This window comes from Canis lupus, chromosome 18, assembly GCF_048164855.1.
Source record: "Canis lupus baileyi chromosome 18, mCanLup2.hap1, whole genome shotgun sequence".
NCBI classification, from domain to species: Eukaryota; Metazoa; Chordata; class Mammalia; order Carnivora; family Canidae; genus Canis; species Canis lupus.
This window is the reverse complement of record NC_132855.1, coordinates 3525918-3547184: the sequence shown is the minus strand read 5'-3', so window position 1 is coordinate 3547184 and position 21267 is coordinate 3525918. Positions and strand designations below refer to the sequence as shown.

Genomic DNA, 21267 nt, shown 5'->3' with positions numbered 1-21267 from the left:
CAGTAGTAAAATAACAGATTGCTTGTCATATAACATGCTCAATCAGTGTTGTTCTTCATTTAGAACAGTTCTAAATGGTTCTTCACCACCTTTTAGTGGTGCCTGTTCTTCATCCCTGGTGAATTTCTCTTGATTTCAAGGTCTAAGACAAAAGTGTTTTCCTGAGAGTAAAATATGTACCATCAAACTGACTTTTATAAAAAAATGATGTGTTGGACTCAACAAAAAACTTTATGGACTTACCTTTGTATATATGCATGAAATTGCTGCATTTTTATTTTCTGAATCATATCTGAGTTAACAGTTGTTTTCACACTTTATTACTTTACTAAGAAACAGATGGACTCTAACAAAATATTTCTACTATTTTCTTTGGAAATTTCAGGTGGCCAGGATTATGTAATAGGTTCTGGATTCTGATTGGCATTATTAGTAATATAAGAATCATATATATGATATATGATTCTATATGGATATCGATTATATATCTATTTTATATATATAAAAGGTTTCATTTATTTATTTGAACAAGAGAGAGATTGCACATGCATAGACAGGGGGAAGGGCAGAGTGAGAGGGAGAAGTAGACTCCCCACTGAGCATGGGGGAGTCTAGCCCAGGACCCTGTGATAATGACTGGAGCTGAGGTCAGAAACTTAGCTGACTGAGCTACTCAGGCATGCCTATAATTATCATATATTGATATTATATTACTTACATTATTTACTAGAATAGTTCTATTAACTTTGAAAGTATATAGTCCATACCTTCTTACGACTAATATAAAATGTCGGGAAGCACAACAAAAGTGCACTTTGATTAATAATGAAATACTGTTTATTATGTAAGTTCTATACACATTGATGTAAAGGAGATTTGTTATATATATAAAACTCAGTTTTTGGGATGCCTAGGTGGCTCAGCGGTTTAGCGCCTGCCTTCAGCCCAGGGTGCAATCCTGGAGACCCGGATTGAGTTCCACATCAGGCTTCCTGCATGGAGCCTGCTTCTTCTCTGCTGATGTCTCTGCCTCTCTCTCTCTCTCTCTCTCTCTCTGCATTTCTCATGAATAAATAAATAGAATCTTAAAAAAAAACAGCTTTACTGCATTGTTATCTTTTGCAGTAATACTATAGATTAAATTTTTAGGTTTGATTAAATGTTTAACTGACTCTGAGGGAGGAGAAATGATTCATAGTACTTGCCAACCTCCTTGTCATAAGTACTCCCACGTTGCCAAATTAACCTATCAGAGGTTTAAAAATCAGCTTGAAAATCCATGAAAATACTTAAAATTTGTTCTTGTTAAGTAGTGTTATCAGCCAGCTTCAGCACAATATTGGATTTAGTTAAACATCAAATATCACATACTCCATTTTTAAGAACAGGCACTTCACATGAAAATATTACACTAAAAATTCTTCATCTGCTTCTTCCTTGTCTGTTCTGTATGCTTTCTTTCCTTTTCTTTTTTACTTCTTATATCAGCAATCTTTAGGCTACTGACTCTTAAGAAAATGATCTCCAAGTATTATGCAAAAATCATCACTTCTAGGTGCATTATAGACAAATTATTGAAAGCCAACAATAAAGAGAAAATGACATATCATATATAGAGGAACAGTATGAAAAATGAATGATTTTCACCAGCAAAAGAAGGACACCAGAAACATTGGAATGGCATGTTCCAGTTCTAAAATGTTAACCTAGAATAAAATAATGATTAATACAGATATTTTCATATAAACAAGATTGCAGACTTTATTACCAGGAGACCCTCACCTCACCTAATACATTATATATATATATATATATATATATATATATATATATATATATAATATATACATACATATGTATGTGTGTGTATATATATATGTCATTAATGTATGTATCTAAAGTCATAGTCTCTATGTAGTCCTACTTGTTTTAAAGACTTTTCCCCCTTATATAACACTTGAGCTTTCTTAGATTTACTGGTTGTATGATTAATCTTATTCCATTCTTTTATTTTAAACTCACTTCTCTTTTTATATTTATGATATTCTTTTTGTATATTTATAATATTTATATTTATAACATACATGGCTTATAGCTGTGTCTTTCTTTTTATCCAGTGTGACAATTGCTGCTTTTTATTACAGATTTTAGCCCATTTATATTTATTGTTACTTAATTGTATTTCAGTCTGTCATTGGCTATTTATTTTCTGTCTGATTCATCCATTTTTTTTAATTTTTGTTCTTCTTTTTCTGCCTTTTATGGGTCAGAAAAATAATTACAATTTTGTATTTTATTTTAGTGTCTCCATTGGCTTTTTAGCTGTTTGCTATTGCATTACTTTTAGTGGTTGCTTTGGATGTTGCAGCCTTCTTCTTTATCTTATTTATTACAGTCTGTTTTGCATTAATATTCTAATCTAGATGCAATATGGGAACCTCACCACAATGTATTTCCATTTACTGTATGCAGAGCTACAAATGACTTATTTTGTATCTTATTACATTATAAATACAATATTAAATCACCACAATTTTCAACTTTAAACAAGCACTCCTTTTAGCATATATGTTTCTTAGATTTATAAGTAAATATTTTCAGTCTGCTTTTGAAAGTTTTAGACCATTACTTCAAATATTTTTTTCTGCTCTTTTTCTGTATTCTCATTCCTTTTGTGACTAAATACATGTATGTTGAACTGCTTGATATTGTCCCACAAATACCTATAAGGCTATGTTAATTTCTGTTCAGTCTTATTTATCTCCATATTTCAGATTAAGTAACCTATATCAATTTATTTTCAAATTTACTGGTTTTCTGCCATTAATAGTCTTCTGCTTATGCTATATAGTGAACTTTTAATTTCATTATTACTTATCAATTTTAGAATTTCCTCTTCTTTTTTTAGAATTTCCATTTTATACAACCAAAGCTTATCAATATTTCCTTACCGTTCACAGCAAGGCTATTTTATCTTTAATTATTTGAAAACATTTTCCTTTAATTCTTTGACATTATTTTCAGTAGTTAGGTAGTTACTTTGAAGTCTTAGTGTGTTAGACTCAACTGCTTATAGTCAATTTTTTTAATAACTAGTATACTTTTTTCTGAGTATGTATCCTGTTTTCTTGTTTTTCATCCATAGTAATTTTTGTTTATAAACTTGCTTTTTTAGATGATAGATTGTGTCAGCCCTGGATTTTGGTTGTATTCTGAAAATTTATTATTGTTTTTGATCTAGTTAGTCAGCTTGTTCTTAAACTGCAATCTCTGTTCTTCCACCGTGTACAGCAGCTATTTCTGCTTAGTATTGGCAGAATCCAGCTGCTGCTATTTTATCTTAGTCCAGTGGGTCTTTGCTGTGTATGCTTAGTTTGATAATCAGCTGAGGGTTTAGGCAGATTTTATTTTTAGATTCTGGGAAATTTTAGCTATTATGTAAGATGTAGGCTTTTTTGCATCCTGATGCCTCAAGTCAATAAGGATTCAATATTCTGCTGCTTGAGATGAGAATAGATTGGGGGAATGCGTTCAGGTTTTTAAAAAGATTTATAAGAAATTCCCAAGCCTCATGTGGTGTCATTCTCTTTATAACATTAGGCTGTACTCTGGGCATATCTTTATTTTCAGTAGCTCACTTGTGTTGCCTTTGCTCACTTGTGTTGCCTTTGCATGTAAATAGTTGTTAGTCTGGGGATTTGGGCAGGATTTTTACTGAGATTTTGGATCTCCATCATGTTATTTTCTTTCTTTCAAGATTTCTTTTATTAAATGCTCAGTTAATTTTCTAATCACAAATTATTTCCTCTGTCACCTTAAGGAAAGTCTTTGGTTTTTACATTGTTGTGATCATTCATGTGAGTTAAGAAATTAGCCTGGGCTAGAAGACATATTGGACCTTAATTGAAATCTGAATAGCAGAGTATCAAAATATATGGGGCAAAAAATGGTAGAACTCCAAGGTTATAAAGATGACCCTACTATTATAGTTGAATACTTTAACACACCTTGCTGTCAGAAATGGACAGATTCAGCAGGCAGAAAATCAGTAGAGACATAATTGAATTCGATGACACCATCAGTCCGCTGGACATAATGGACATCTATAGACCATTGCATCCAACAGCACAATACACATTCTTCTCAAATTCACATGGAATCTTTACCAGAATAGGTGACAATCGGGGCCATAAATACAACTTAACACACTTAATAGAAGTCATACAATGCTCTTAGACTACAGTGGATTAATTAGAAATCATGCTCAAAAGGATATCTGGAACATTCTAAAATACTTGAAGATTAAGTAACACAGTATTAGTTAACACATAGATCAAAGAAGAATTGCAGGACAAATTTAGAAAAATATTTTGAACTAAATGAAAATACAAGTTATCAAAACTTGTGGGTTGCACCAAAAGCAGTGCTTAGAGAGAAATGTATAAAATTGCATGCAGGGCTGCTGCATGGCTCAGCAGGTAAGCATCTGCCTTTGGCTCAAGTTGTGATCCCATGGTCCTGGGATCGAGTCCCAATTTGGGCTCCCTTCAGGGAGCCTGCTTCTCCCTCTGCTTGTGTCTCTTCCTCTCTCTCTCTCTCTCTCTCAGTCTGACTTTCATGAATAAATAAATAAAATCTTAAAAAAATGAATGAATATATTACAAAGAAGAAAGATCTAAGATGAATCACCAAACTTTGCACTTTAGGAAACTAGAAAAAGAAGAACAGATTAAATTCCATGTAAATAGAAGAAAAGAAACAGTAACTACAGCAGAAATCAGTGAAAATGAAAGTAGGGATTCAAGAGAAAATCAATAAAACCAAAGGCGTGTTTCTTGAAAAGATTCATAAAATTGAGAAATTACTGGCCAGTTAAGAAAAGAAAAATGAGAACACAAATTGCTAATGTGAAAATCAAACAAAGGACATCACTATTGATACCATGGACGTTACAAGGATAATAAAGAAATACTATGAAGAAATCTATGCCCATAGCAGTCCCAGTGGCTCAGCGGTTTAGCCCCGCCTTCATTCCAGAGTGTGATCCTGGGGACCCGATATCGAGTCCCACGTTGGGCTCCACAGGGAGCCTGCTTCTCCCACTGCCTGTGTCTCTGCCCCTGTGTGTGTGTGTGTGTGTGTGTGCGTGTGTGTGTGTCTTTCATGAATAAATTATAAAAAATCAAAAAAATCTATACCCACAAATTTGATAACCCAGATGAAAATAGACCAATTCCTTTTAAGGTACAGTTTGCTAAAACTCACAGAAGAAGGTATATACAATCTAGATAGCCCTATGTCTATTAAAGAAATTGATAAATAACTAGTAGATAGCATACCAAACTTACCAAAACAGAAAGCATCAGGTCCAGATGGAGTCTCTAGTGAATTCTAATAAGTATTTAAGGAATAGATTATACTAATTCTGTATTGTCTCTTTCAGAAGGTAGAAGTGGAAAGAATATTTCCTGACTCATTCTGTGAGAACAGTATTACTCTAATACCAAAATCAGCCAAATACATGACAAGAAAGAAAATGACAGACCAATATTTCTCCTGAACATAGATGCTAAAATCCTCAACAAAGCATTAACTAATCAAATCCATATTTATATATGTATAAATATATAAAACGAATTATACACAATCAAGGGATTTATTTCAAGTTCATGGCAGATTTTGCATTTCAAAACCAATAATGGAATCTATCACATCAGTAAGCTAAAGAAGAAAAATCAAATGTCATGGTAACAGATAAAGAATAAGTGTTTGACAAAATTCAGTACTCAATTCATGATAAAAACTCTTAGTAAACAAGGAAGAGAGGGGATTTCCTCAACTTTTTTTTTTTTTTTGATTTCCTCAACTTTTGATGGTCTGTAGGAAATATCAAAGTCTAGAAACTTTGCTACTAAGATCAGGAAAAAGGCAAGGAAGTCCCCTCTTATCACTCACTTTCAAAATCATAATGGAAGTCCTAGCTAATGCAATAAGACAACAAAAGGAAGGAGGTATACAGATTGGGAAGGAGGAACTAAAACTGTTGTCTTTCCAGGGTGACATTATCATCTATTTAGAAAACTCCAAATAATAATAATAAAACAAAACTAAAACTCCTAGAATTTTAGGTAGGTTGCAGGATACAAGATTAATATACAAAAGCCAATCCCTTTCCTATATACCAGCAATGAATCTGTGGAATTTGAAATTCAAAATACAATACCACTTACATTAAGTGAAATACTCAGGTATGAATCTATCAAAATAGGCATAAGACTTACATGAGTAAAACTACAAAGCTCTGAAGAATTAAAAAAGAATGAGGTAAATGGAAAATATTCATTCCATGTTCATTGATAAGAAAATATTGTCAAGATGCCAATTCTTCCCAACTTGTTCTATAGATCCAATGCAATCCTTATAAAAATTCCAGCACATTATATTGTGGACATCAGCAGGACTCAGAACAGCTCTACCACAATATTGAAGAAGAGCAAAGTCAGAAGACTGATACTACCCAACTCAAAATTTATAAAGCTATATTAATCAAGATTGCTAGAAAAATAGACAACGGTGGGACAGAATGAAGAGCCTAGAAGTAGATACACCTAATATAGTCACATAATCTTTGATCTAGGAGCAACGGCAATGCGTTCACATGAAAAAAATGAATCTAGGCACAGACTTTACAATATATACAATGAACTCAAAATGGGTCACATTTAATAAAAATGCAAATTTGTAAAACTCTTAGAAGATAATAGGAGTAAAACTGGATGACTTTGTGTTTGGTGATGAAATCTCTATACCTTCCACTTAGTTTTGCTGTGAATCTAAAGGAGGAAGTCTTTACAGAATATTCTGTAAAAATATAACAAGTAATGTAAATATTCTATATTGATTTTGAAATTTCAGAATTATCATATCTAATGTTTAGAATAGAATATAAGAAATGTGATAAACTTTCCCTCTTGTCCTGACAGGAGATCTCATACTTCAAAATGATGAACCAAGGTATACTACATTGAATGGTATGAGAAATACAGTTTTAAAATATGTCTTTTGAATTTAAAGAGTTAAACAGTTAAATTAGTGATAAAACAATATTATCGGAGGGAAAATATATTAATGATATAGGGGAGGGAACTCTTATCTTGCTTATAAGGAACGCAGTAGGAAATACCTGAAGTTGACAAATCATAGTAATTTATATAATACTATTTCAAGATGTGGAGGTAATCAACAGATGAACTAAAAAACAAAAGATGAAAAAAGTTGACTCTAAAGGGAGAAGTAATGGAATTGGATTGGGTTGAAAAGAGTAACATCTGGACAGGAATTTATCACTCTTCATTTAAATATTTGTGTTATTCGACTCTCTGATAACCACCTATGGGACATATTACTTTAACTTTAAAAAAAAATGAATGAAGCAGCTTGTTTTGAGAGAATAATGAATTGCTACAAATGTGTGTCTGTCTGGGTCTATGTGTATTCGTTATATGTTGGTCAAGTCTTCCAGTATAGTTAATAACCTGTTTGAGACATGGATCTCTTATCAAAACAAAACAAGTGTTATAAATATTTCACTTATATATTAAGTGAAAAGCAAAATCACTAGGAATAATTTCTAGCAATAGCAATAGATTTAGGGATTCAGGTAGCACTCACTAACCTTCAAGCTAATTATTTAAGGAAAGTATTTTTCTAAACTGAAGGCAACAAACTAGTAGCATATTTGATTATGTTGAATATCATCCAGCTCCTATGTGTAGGAATTATTTGAACATAACCAGGCAAATCATCCATTTAAAAGTCCTTGGGAAACATACTTTATTGAACTCTCTAAGTATCTAATTGTAAAAAAGAGTTCAGTTGAATGAATTTTTGTTTAGGAGTAGTATTTAATGCTTGGGGGCATTTTTACATCAGAACTGATAATATGATTCTATGTATATGGAAATATTCTCATAATAACCTGTTTTAAAACATCTCTAGGGGTGCCTGGGTGGTTCAGTTAATTAAGTGTCTGCCTTCGGGTCGGGTAGTGATCCCAGGTTTTGATCCCAGAGTTCTGCTTCTCCTTCCCCCCACTTGCTTGCTTGTGCTCTCTCTTTGACTGTCTCTCACACACACATAAACAAACAAACAAACAAACAAATAAATAAATAAATAAATGTTTAAAAAAAAGCCATCACTAAGTTAATTCCATGGTTTGAATGGTTGAATGAGTTGATTCACATCATAGGGCCAAATAAGGAAGTCAGAAAGAAACCTATTTAATTGTTGACTTGAAAACTTGAGATGATATATAGAAAACGTTCCAATGTTACTTAGTGGCTCTCTCTACACAATGACTAGTTTTTTTGTATTTTATTATTGCTGTTTTCTACTTCATCTATTTCTGCTCTAATTTTTATTATTGCCTTCCTTCTACTGGCTTTGGGTTTTGTTTGCTCTTTTTCTAGCTTTTTTAGGTGTAAGGTTAAGTTGTTCATTTGAGATTTTTCTTGCTACTTAAGGTAGGCCTGTACTGCTATAGTCTTCCTTATTAGAACTGCTTTTGCTACATCCCAAAGATTTTGAACCGTTGTGTTTTCATTTTCATTTGTCTCTATGTATTTTTTTATTTACTCTTTGATTTCTTTGTTCACGTATTTGTTTGTTTGTAGCATGTTATTTAGCCTCCCTGTGTTCATGTTCTTTCCAGATTTTTTCTTGTCATTGATTTCTAGTTTTATACCATTATGGTATAAAAATCAACTGAAGGTCAGTTGTATCTCCTGATACAGAAAAGACACATGTTATGATTTCAGTCTTATATAATTTTTTGAGACTTGTTTTGAAGCCTAATGTAATCTATTCTGGAGAATGGCCCATGTGCAGTTGGAAATAATGTGTATTTCACTCTTTTTGGTTGGAATGCTCTGAATATATCTGTTAGGTCCATACGGCCCAATGTGCCACTGTTTCCTTGTTGATTTTCTGTCTGGATGAGGTATCCATTGATGTGAGGTGTTAAAATCCCCTACTATTAATGTATTATTGATGGTTTCTTCCTTTATGTCTGTTAATAGTTGTTTTATGTATTTAGGTACTCTCACATTGGGTACATATTTATAGCTGTAATATCATCTTTTTGGATTGTTCTGTTTATCATTATGTAGTGTCCTTCTTTGTTGTTACATAGTCTTGGGTTTCAGTTACCCTGTGTCTTTTGATTGGAGCATTTACTCCATTTACATTCCAAGTAATTATTAATAGATATGTATTTATTGTCATTTCATTACTTGTTTTATGGCTGTTTTTGTAGTTCTTCTTTGTTGCTTTCTTCTCTTGTTCTCCTTCCTCATGGTTTAATGGCTTTCTTTTGAGATAGGCTTCCATTCCTTTATCTATTTTTTGTGTATCTATTGCAGGCTTTTGGTTTGTGGTTACCATTAGGTTCATATATAACATCTTATGCATATAGGAGTGTATATTAAGTTGATGGTTGCTGAAGTTTGAGTTCATTCTAAAAGCAATAAATTTTTGCCTCCACCCTAATATTACATATATAATGTCATCCTTTACATCATTTTATTTTGTGAATCCTTTGACTGATTTTTATAGATCAAATTGGTTTTACTGTTTTTTTTTTCCTTTTTAAAAATTTATTTTAATTCAATGAGTTAACATTATACAGCATTATTAATTTCAGAGGTAGAGTTCAGTGCTTCATCAGTTGCATATAACACCCAGTGCTCATTACATCACATGCTCTCTTTAATGCCCATCACCCAGTTATCAGATAACCCCTTCTATCTCCCCCCTCTATTAATCCTCAGTTGTTTCCAATAGCTAAGAGTCTCTTATGGTTTGTCTCCCTGTCTGCTTTCATCCTAAGACACAGAACAAGGATCATAGGAGAAGAGAGGGAAAAATTAAAAAAAAAATTACTGCTTTTGTGCTTTACCCTCTGTACTGGTTTTATAAGTGATTAGTCTATTAATTTTATCATGTTTGCATTTAACTGTGAAAATATTTTCTTTCCTAATTTTCTTACTGTTGATTATGGCCTTTCCTTTCTGCTCAAAAAATTCCTTTTAACATTTTTGTAGGGCTTAGTGGTTTAGGGTAAGGTTTAGCATTGATGAATTCTTTTAACTTTTGTTTGCCTGGGAAACTATTTCTCTTTTTATTCTGAATAATAACCTTACTGGGTAGAATAGAATATTCTTGGTTGCATATTTTTCCCTCTTTTCACTTAATACATTTAAAATTTTTTCTTTATCAATACTTTTTGACATTTTAATTATTATGTATCATGATGTAGACCTCCTGGGGTTAATTTTGTTGGGGGCTAGTCTGTTTTCTTGGATCTGGATGTTTGTTTCCTTCTCCAGATTTAAGGAAGTTTTTAGAAATTACTTAATTAAATTTTCTGTTTCCTTTTCTCTCTCTCTCTTCTTCTGGGATCCCTATAATGTAAATGTTACTATGCTTGATGATGTCACTGATTGCCTTTAATGTATTTTCATTTTTAATTCTTTTTTCTTTTTTCTGTTCCACTTAGTTGCTTTCCATTCCTCGGTCTTCCAGCTCACTGATTCATTTTACTGCTTTCTCTAGGCTACTATTTATTCCCTCTATTGTATTTTTAATTTTAGTTATTTAATGCTTCATACTGATTGATTGTTTTCAAGTATTTTCTGTCTCTTTGTTGAAGGTCTTACTGAGATCTTCCATTCTTTTCTCAAGTCCAGGATCTTTATCACCTTTATTTGGAATTCTTTATTTAGGTGTATTGTTTACCTTCATTTCATTTAGCTTTTTTTTTGCTGTGATTTTGTCTTATTCTTTCATTTGGGACATATTCCTTTGTTTTCTCATTTTGTCTAACTCTCTGAGTTTGTTTTTACGTATTAGGAAGGTCAGTTGTATCTCCTGATCTTGAAAGTAGTGTGCATATGAAGAAAAGGCCCCAGGTGCCCTATAGTGCAATGTTCTGTGTTCACCAAAGCTAGTTGCTTTAGGGCTATCTTCTGTGTGGGTTGTTTGTGCTCTACTGTTTTGGCTGAGCTTCATTTGCATTTAGTCCAGTCAGCTGTAATGGCACACTTTGCATTTTGTGGGCTGGCTTTGGTTTCTGAGCCATTAAGGGGCCAGTTTGAGACTGCCATGGGCTTGTAGTTGGGCAGAGTCAGCTGTCAGATTAGATGCCAGCCGTCAGCTTGTTTACCAGGGCTGCAGTGGCACTAAACTGCATGGTACCCTCCCTGATGTGTTCCCTGAGAGGCTTTTGTTGGTGGATGGAGCTTGCAGAGAAACTAGGTGATAGCCTCTAGTCTCTCTGTTTTGGCTGAAGTAGCTCTGTTCTGCTGGGTATTCTCCCTGCCTTGCTCCCTGAGAGGCTTTATTTGGTGGACAGGGCTGATAGAGCAGATGTCTACCCCTACTTCATCTGCTGGGGCTGCAACTTCATCTGCTGGGGCTGCAAATGGCACTCTTTCTTGCTGCCAATTATAAGGTTCTGCTGCTGGGGCTGCAGCCAAACTAGTATGCGTGTGGTTGTTTTCTCTCCCCAGGGCAGGAGTCACTTTGGATTTGCACTAGTTCCTGTTAGGGCTGCTTGCAGTAGGCAGAGACAGAATAACATTTTACAAAAAACATCATTGGCGTTCTGAACTGAATACGAAGGCTATTTGATAAGATTTCATTTTGGACAGTAGATCCTGACAAGTATTTTGGCTAACTATAAAAAATATGTGACTAAAATAAACTACATTTAAATTGTATTGAGCATTAAATGGATTTGCACAAATTACCTGACTAGGAAGTCCAGCTGCTGCTGTCTCCAGTATTTATCCAGGGGTATCTCTGTCCAGATGTCTACATTTTTTCTGGCTCTCAGACCACTCATGAGGCTTTTGGTAGGTGTTACATGCTCCCTTGCTCAAATGATACGTTTTGAAGCACTATATTTAAAGGTTGTTATAATTTTTGTCTGCCACTTTGGTAACATGATTAATGCAAGTCAATAACATTTAGCAAAAAGTGTGTTTAAGGGAGTTAAAATATGAAGTTAAATTTTAACTAAGCCTTATATAGCTTCAGCTAAAGTAATAATGCAGTATAAAAATGAGTTTAATATTTCTGAATACGTGATAGCTAATACCTAAGCTGTGATTAGATACTCCACTATGCTGAACCCTAAACCTAAATAAATAATTTATAAAATAGAATTGTCATTAACAACTAGAGTACTAGTAGCAGCAGCCTAGTAGGTTATCATATATGGTACTAGAGAAGCCCATTCGTACTCCTGAGGGGATGACCCTCAACAGTTTTTATCAGACATGCTCCTACTGGATGTCTCACCCTGAGTTTACCAGTCACTGCTGTCTGTCAAAAACACTTGGCTTCCACCAGCCTCCCTGCAGAAATGGCAAATTAAAACATTGTCTTCATGAACTAGACACATCAGTAGATATATTTAGGCATGCCCCACCATATGCAGACTTTTGGCTGCATTTTTTCCATTTCTCTTCTTTCAAGAACCATTGTAGCATGGTCACTGAGTCAGACATGTTCAAATTCTAACTCCATTACTTTGTAATTCTGTGCACTCAAAAAAATGTCTCACCTCTTGGAAGCTATTTCTTATTGGGAGAAAATTATAGTTATATATACCCTATAGGGTTCTTGTCAGGACTAAATTAGCTTAGATACAAAAAAAAAAAAGTTTGGTTAGCAGTATTTGCCACTGAGTGAGAACTATAAAAGTTAGGTATTGTTTTATTTTTTCTTTTCCCTTTCCTGCAAATATTAGTAAGATACATTTATTATATTCTATCTGTCTTGATAAAATGTTTAGTTGTCTTACTAAGAATATACATAATAGATATACTAATATTATCTGATGAATAAAAACTTTATCTAAAATGAATGATTGGGTTAAAGATACTCTATACTACTTATACTAAAATATATTTTTAAATATATAGTTGTAAGATGTCCGTTTTAATGTAGATTGACATTGTACTGATGAAGTCATTTGATAAAAAAATCCAACAGGTGGATAATAAAATATCTTGCATTTAAAAAACTATCACCAAGTTCTAGATTCAATTCTGCTTCTCTGTTTCAGACAAAATTCTTTCAGTATTTTGAAAAGGAGCAGCGTTTGGTCTCTAATCTGCCACCGAACTAGAACAAACTTCTAATGAGTGTTCAGATGGCCAAACTGTTTTAAAAAAACTGTGAGTATATCTAGGTCCTCTTTGGTATTTTTTTTTTTTCCTGCAAGTGATTTTTGTCCAAATGTGCTTTCGGTATTCATTTTCATGGCAACTAAAATGCTGTCACAGTGTTCCCAAGATGCTGTCAATGCGACTTTGTAGTAAATAACATTATAATGTCAGTGCACGACTAAGGAAGTGACTTGATGTCAAGAATGCACTCAGTGTGGGTGTATCATAAATTCAATGGAAAATGCATATTTATGGAGACCTTCTTAGGATGTCAGAGGAGAGTAATGCAGATGTTATATTACTGAGTGAAAAGAAATCAAGGCAGAGAATCTTTGTTAAAGATGATGTAAATTCTACTGAATAAAGAGAATTTCAAGTCATGGCAGTCAAGGTGCCTTCAGATTATAAAGTGCTACTACATTTCCCTTGACAACTCGTGATGACTAGCTGAACCCTGACTGCCAAAGCCTGATGGTTTAGGTCCTGATAGGGTCAAAAGATGTGAATTTCAGCCTCTTTTATCCTTGAATCACAGAGAGTGCTAGATAATTTCTACCTTTATGAAGGAAATGAGGTACTTAGGCTGCAGTAATTCCAATGCTTGCCCTCTGTGAAGATTTCTTTCCTTCTACTCTTCTCTCTTTCTGAAGGAGAAGAATGGAATTGAACTTTTGGAATGTGGAAAAATAGACATGTATTGTCATTGGGAAAGGAGACAAGGTAAGTCCAGTGGAGATGAGGTCTGCAATGAAGGACCAAGGCGGAGATGGCTAAACATTTTGGTTCACTAGACAACTAGTTATTTGGAGATGGAAAATCCTGAAACAGTGTAAATAATCATCAGGACAACAATAGGTTGACGAGATTAAAAAAAGATAGAAGACAAACAAGCAAAACTGTATTTCTCTGAGCAATGTAAGAATAATGACCTTCCTTGATTAGATTGTGGTACTACTGATTACAGGGCTATCACTTTATTTCTCTTCTGGTCAGCAGCACTATTGGTTTCCCAACTAAAAAATGAATTCCAAATTCTAGAAAGTTATCATCGGTATGTGTTTTTGTTTGTAAGAAAGATTGTAGACTCTTGGGAGGTCGGTAAAATCCATTCTACTTACAATGAAAACTAGTTATGTCATCTTTATTGATGGATGGGTGTGAATTCACTTATTGTAATAGTTTTAAGTATGCATGTTGCAAGGGGTATGGAGATGGCAATGAGCTGTTGATGACAAACTGATAAAGAATAATAACTGAGAAATCTAAGAGACTATAAGGTCAACATTTTTTGATAACTATTTTCTTCTCCTTTCCTCCCTTCTTCCCTATTTCTCTTGTTTCTTTCCTTCCCAGTCATGTTGCAAACACAATTTCAGATGGGTCACCACAGTTTAAAAGTAGTTATAATAAAGAGTAAGGGATAAGTAGTCATAATAAAGAGTAGCACATTAGCAGAAGGAAAATTTATAATGGTGATGTAAAGTAGAACCAAGAAAAGATTTAAAGTATAGAAACTAATGAACCACATATGTGCCACAAGTGAGCCATAATTTAAATAGCAATTGTCATGTTACATAAAATGTGTTTATTTCCATAACTGACCTGATGTCTCCCTTCCTGCCATTTGGGACCTAAATGAGATTGCCTGATAATACCACCTTTCCCATTTCTTGTCCAGTGGAATTCCAAAGCGCTTCCCTACATTTTTGAGAATTCCTGGAGGGCTTGTGTTTTTCTTTTTAAACTATTAGAAATATTTTTATTTAGGGGACTATAGCTGTGGAGGTTTTGAAGGAGGGGAGAAATTGGGCTCAACTCCAAATACAACAAGGGAAAGTGAAGCCAAGGAGCTGGCATAGTCCTGACAAGATTCTTTCTAAAGGTAGGCCAGAGTGAGAAGATATTACCTGGGGGTGGTTGGGCATGAAGAATTCACCAGATTTTTGCTAAACTGACTTTGATAGGATTTTTGTAGAAAATGAGTACTATAAAAATGAACACGGAACTCCAAGTGGAACTCTTTAATCTATCTATTGACACACAAATTGCTTCCAGATCTTGGCTACTATAAACCAGCTTCTTACTAGAAGAATTTTAGGGTTCTGTAGGTTTCTTTTCATTTTGTATTATCTCTGACACTTTCAATGAAAATTTCCAGCATTCCTGTTAGTTTCTTTCTTCTAAAAACTTGCCTGAGCGTTCTCTAGCAACCACCTACTTCCCAGTCTCAAAACTACTCTCATTTTAAAGTCTTTGACTAAATAAATAAATAAATAAATAAATAAATAAATAAATAAATAAATAGTTTTTGACAGCACTCCATTTCCATGTACCAATGTCTGTAGTAGTTATCTGTTGCTATGCAACAGATCATAACAAAATTTAGTAGCTGGAACAAACATTTATTATCTCAGTAGATTTCTGAGGATCAGAACTCTAGAGAAGTTTAGCTGGGTAGTTGTGGCTAAGTTTTCTCATTAGGTTTCAATCAAGGCATCATCTATAAATACAATAATGTGAAGGCTTGACTAGGGCTGGACAACATGTGTTAAAGCTTACACATGTGGCTCTTGGCAGGAAGCAGCAGTTCCATGCTGGCTTTTAGAGGGAAGCCTCAGCTTCTCACTACATGGGCCTCTCCACAAGTGAATAACTTTATGACATGGCATCTGGCTTCTTCCAAAATAAATTATCTGAGAGAGGCAGAGAAAAGGAGAGGAAGAGAGAACAGAAAACCACAGTCTCTTTAGACCTAATCTCTGAAGTCACACTATCACTTCTACTTTATTCTATCCATTAGGAGTCCCTGAGTCCAGTCCATACTCAAGAAGAGACAATTAATTCTTTCTACTCCTTAAGGGAAGGAATATTAAAGAATTTGTGAAATTTGGAGCGCCTGGGTGGCTCAGTTGGTTAAGCAGCCAACTCTTGATTTTGGCTCAGATCATGATTTCAGGGTTGTGGGATGAGCCCTGCATTGGCCTCCACACTTAGTGGGGAGTCATCTTCAGATTCTCTCTCTCCCTCTGTTCTCCCACACATTGTCTCTCTAAAATAAATAAATAAATAAATCCTTAAAAAATTTTTGTGAACATCTTAAAACCACCAACGCTGTATGTAAAATACCATTATATCTCATTGCTTTGTCTTATCATTGATTTTCATAACTTGGATGTTGATAAGCCTAAGTATTATTTTCTTTGAGGTTCTTCTCTTTGGTGTATGTTGAGTCTCTCAAGTCTATACACTAACGTTTATTTCACTAACCTTAGAAAACTTTCAAATATTATTTCTTCACATCTTTTTTTCCCTGCTTTCTTTCCTCCTTTTCATTTTTGTACTCATTGTCTATTTGTCTTTTTATATTCTCCCATTGGTTTCTGAGATTTTGTTTTTTATTCAATTGTTTTTCTCTTTGTTTTTTTGGTTGATTCATTTCTGTAGATTTATATTTAACCTTACTGACTCTTTATTTTGCCTTCATTGAGCTCATCCACTGACCTTGATTTATTTTTCATGGTCACTTCTGGTTCCAGGATTGAGTTCCTAAAAGTTTATCCAGGGAGAGGGTTGTTTTCAGTCCTGTAGCTACTTCTTCTCTTTCAATCCAGGATGAGTCTAAAGTGAAACTCACTACCTTCTTCACCAAAACACTTTCCCCATAAGGCATTTGATTTTAGCATGTTTTTCTGAGGAAATGGGAGAAATGCAAAGAAATGTATAGTGTAGCAATTTCTATTAACAGGAATTACTGTTAAAATTCTTTCAGATTTTAGCATATTTTTAACGTTAGCTTTATTCCCAATAGTACTTAGTTTTGTTATCATCTCAGGAGCTCCTCTTTTTCCTTCTTTTCTTTTCCTCCAACATCCCCTAATTTTTTTTAAATTTTTTTTTAGCCTTTAGTCAGAACAGCTTAACTTTCTTCTACACTGACAAGATCCTTACATCCCTCACTTTTTCATTTTGGTCACTCAACTCAGACAAATATTTAAGGTATTTTCTTAAACATGTATGATCTTCCATTAAGATTTCTGGGGATGCCTGGATGGCTGGGATCCCTGGGTGGCTCAGCGGTTGGGCAGCCAGGATCAAGTCCCGCATCAGGCTCCCTGCAGGGAGCCTGCTTCTCCCACTGCCTGTGTCTCTGCCTTCTCTCGTGTCTCTCATGAATAAATAAATAAATCTTAAGAAAAAAAAAGATTTCTCATGCTGACGGTAAAAATTATAAAATTCAATGCAGTACATCCAAAAGAAGTTACTTCCTCAGTTTTAGCAGACTAAGATGCCTCCATGCAGTGTCTCAGAGGAAAGGTCACCTTGCAGATCCAAGGGGACAGGCCACCACCTAGGGCCATGGGAGTAATTGCTGACACCCCAGTTGGACCAGATGACAAGGTACTGAGCTAAAGAGGATTATTATTAAGTCTTAAAACCTAATGGAATTTGCCTTGCTATGTTTTAGACTTCCTTGATGCTCAATAATCTTTCTTCTTGCCAATTTTTCCCTTTGGAATGGGAAAGTCTATACTACGCCTGTCCCACCGTTGCATTTTGTAAGTACATAACTATGTTCTTTTAACAGATTCATGACTGGAAAAGATTTTTGCCTCAGGATGAATCATGACATAAGTCTCATCCTTACCTGACTTAGGTGATATTGAAATGATGTTTTGGACTCGGAAATGATGCTAGAATGGGTTATGTCTTTTGGACTTGTTGGTATGTAGTAATGTATTTTGAATGCAAGAAGGACATGAATTTTGGGAGTCAGAGGGTAGAATGTTATGGACTGAATTGAGTATACCCCAAGTTAATGTTGAAACCTTAGCCCCCAACATGGCTATATTTAGAGACAGGTCTTTCAGGCAGTAAAAGTTAAATGAGGTTATAAGGGTAGTGACCTAATCCAATTGGACTAATGTTTCCATGAGAAGAGGAAGAGACATCAGAACTCTATCCCCATGCATATACAGAGAGGCCATTTGAGGATAGAGCAAGAAGGGGATTGTACGCAAAGCAAGAAGAGAGATCTCACCAGAAACTAACCCAGCTGGTACCTTGATCTTGGACTTCCAGCCTCCCAAACTGTGATAAAATAAATTGCTGTTGTTTAAGCCCCTTAATCTTGTATTCTGTTCTGACTGTTATAGCAGACTAATACAATGGGTTTTCATTTTTCTAGAGTAAATAGCTAATGCTGGGTTATGTAGTATGAATATGTCTAACTGAATGAGATAAAAAGGACAATTTGTTTTCTAGAGTGTTTGAGTTTTCTAGAGTGTGAAGAGTTTTCTAGAGAAAAATGTTTTCCAACATTTTTCATCCCCACACAATATATGGGATCCAGTTTGCTTTGTATTTTCACCAGCACTTGATACTATCAGTATTTTATGTCAGTTTATACACCACTCTGATAGATGTATGATAGTATCTCATTATGGTTTTAATTTTCATGATACTAGTAGCTAATCATATTAAACATTGTTATCAGCTTATTTACCATTTTTATATTGGTGAAATTTCTGTTCATGGCCTTTTCACAGTTTTTAATTGGTTGTTTACTTTCTTATTGTACTTTGAGCACTTGTTATGTATACTGGATATGAATCTTTGTAAATATGTTCTTCCAGTCTGATACTTGTTTCCTCTAAGCAGGATATTTCACAGAGCAAAAGTTTTGAGTTTTATGAAATTTTCTTTATCAATATTCTTTTTACATTTATGTTATATCTAAGAACTCCTCACCTAATCCAAATCATGAAGTTTTTTTAATGATTTTCTCTAAAAGTTTTACAGTTTTTTGTGGTAGATTTTGATATATGATTCATTTTGAGTTCATTCTATTATAAAGTATAAGTTTATTAGTTTGAGAGACATCTGTTGCAAATGATGTATAACTGGCCCAACATTATTTGTTGAAAAGACTTACCTTTATCTATTGAATTTCTTTTGTGTGTTGGTCAGACATGAAATGACCATATTTATATGTGCCTATTTCTGGATTCTATATTCTGTTTTTTGTTTGTTTGTTTGTTTTTGTTTTTTTTGTTTGTTTGTTTTGTTTTTTTAAATCTGTATGTGTGTCTTGTCACCAGTTCTACAGTGAATTGATTACTGTAGCTTTAAAGTATGTTGTAATACTGGGTAACAGGACTCCTTTAAATGAATTTTTCTTTAGTGAAATACATTAGCTACTTTATTTTTATTTTAAAGATTTTTATTTATTTATTGATGAAAGACACAGAGAGAGAGAGAGAGAGAGAGGCAGAGACACAGGCAGAGGGAGAAGCAGGCTCCATGCAGGGATCCCCATGTGGGACTCGATCCCAGGAATCCAGAATCATGCCCTAGGGCCAAAAGCAGGGGCTAACCTGCTGAGTCACCCAGGGATCCCTCATTAGCTACTTTAATTCCTTTGCTTTTCTGACTTAATTATCCTTGTCCTTGAATTTTTTTTTTTCAGATCTGTGTCCTATTTGGTCTTTTTTTTTTTTAAGATTTTATTTATTTATTCATGAGACAGAGAGAGAGAGAGAGAGAGAGAGGAACAGACACAGGCAGAAGGAGAAGCAGGCTCCATGCAGGGAGCCTGATGTGAGACTCAATCCCGGGTCTCCAGGATCATGCCCTGGGCTGAAGGCGGCGCTAAACCACTGAGCCACCTGGACTGCCCCCTATTTGGTCTTCTAATGAATTTTTTTTTTAACTCAATAGATTTTATAATCAAATTATCTATGTGAAAAAAGTTCAAATTTGGTTTATATTATAAGAAATGTATGAATCAATTCATATATAGTGTATGATTCCTATTTTTAAGTCTTCCAATTCATAAACATGGTATGCACCTCAACTTATTTACATCATTTAAAAAATTCTTTCATCAATGTTTTATAGTTTTCAGCATACACATCTTGTACACATTTTATTAGATTTATACCTAAGCATTCTTTTATGTTATGATTATTTTAAGTGATTTATTTTGCAATTTTCAGTATTTATATAATGACCACTAATACTTTTTAAGAAGCAAGTTTATCAGTATATAATTGATATTTTGAAAACTGTACATATTTTATATATATAACATGAGTTTGTTTATACACAAACACCCTTGAACCCACTACCAGAAACAAGGTAATAGATGTATTCATCACCTCCAAAAGTGTCCTTATGTCTCTTTGTGTGCATGTGTGTGGTAAGAACACTTAATATGAGATCTATCCTCTTAATACAATTTTAAGTGCATATTCAATATTGTTGATTGTAAGCACTGCATCTCTTTTCTTTTGATTTGTGTTAAGATGTATCTTTTTTCATTCTTTTATTCTTTTATCATGCCCATATGGCTTTACATCTAGTAAGTTTCTTATAGACAGCACATAAGTTGTATTTCTAATCTGTTCTTATAATCTCTGTTTTTTAATTGGTTTCTTTTTTAGACCACTTAAATTTGTTATAATTATAGATATGCTTGAATTAGGGTTCTTGTTTTCATTTGTTCCCTTTGTTTTCCATTCCTTTTTTTATTTCTTTTTTTTTTTTGCTTTATTATATTAGTTTAATTTAACTGTAACTTGTTACTTTATCTCTTTGTAATTTTTAGTTTTTTCTCTAATAACAAAATTCACATTTAACTACACATGGTCTATTTTGAATTAATATTTTACTACCTTAATTTGTGTGGAGAAATTTTACCACCGTAAAGGCCCTTTACTCTTTAGTATTACATATACTTACCACCATAGAAGTCCTTTAATCTTCTATGTTACAGATACATATATTGAAAACCACATTGTATACTTTCATAATTTTTGCCTTCAACCATTCAATGTGTTTTGAAGAACCCAAGAAGATATATTCATCCAGTTTTACCAATTCTTTTATACTTTCTTCATTCCTGATTTTCCAGAGTTGTTTTTTTTTGTTTTTTTGTTTTTTTGTTTTTTTTGTTGTTGTTGTTGTTGTTGTTGCTGTTGTTTTTATTCATTTTTATTTGGTTGTTTTGGTACCATTTACCTTCTGTCCTAAAAAC

At 33.8% G+C, this 21267-nt stretch overlaps 2 long non-coding RNA genes across 3 annotated transcripts in view; one reads left to right on the top strand and one right to left on the bottom strand.

Annotated features, from left to right (window-relative positions):
• LOC140608583 (uncharacterized) overlaps nucleotides 1-21267 on the bottom strand; it is a 1020376-nt gene that overhangs the window by 555255 nt on the left and 443854 nt on the right. The window lies entirely within an intron of this gene.
• Nucleotides 11750-19688, top strand: LOC140609420 (uncharacterized). Its single transcript, XR_012011252.1, has 4 exons — nucleotides 11750-11912; nucleotides 13130-13241; nucleotides 13883-13952; nucleotides 17818-19688. It is a non-coding gene; the product is annotated as an uncharacterized lncRNA (long non-coding RNA).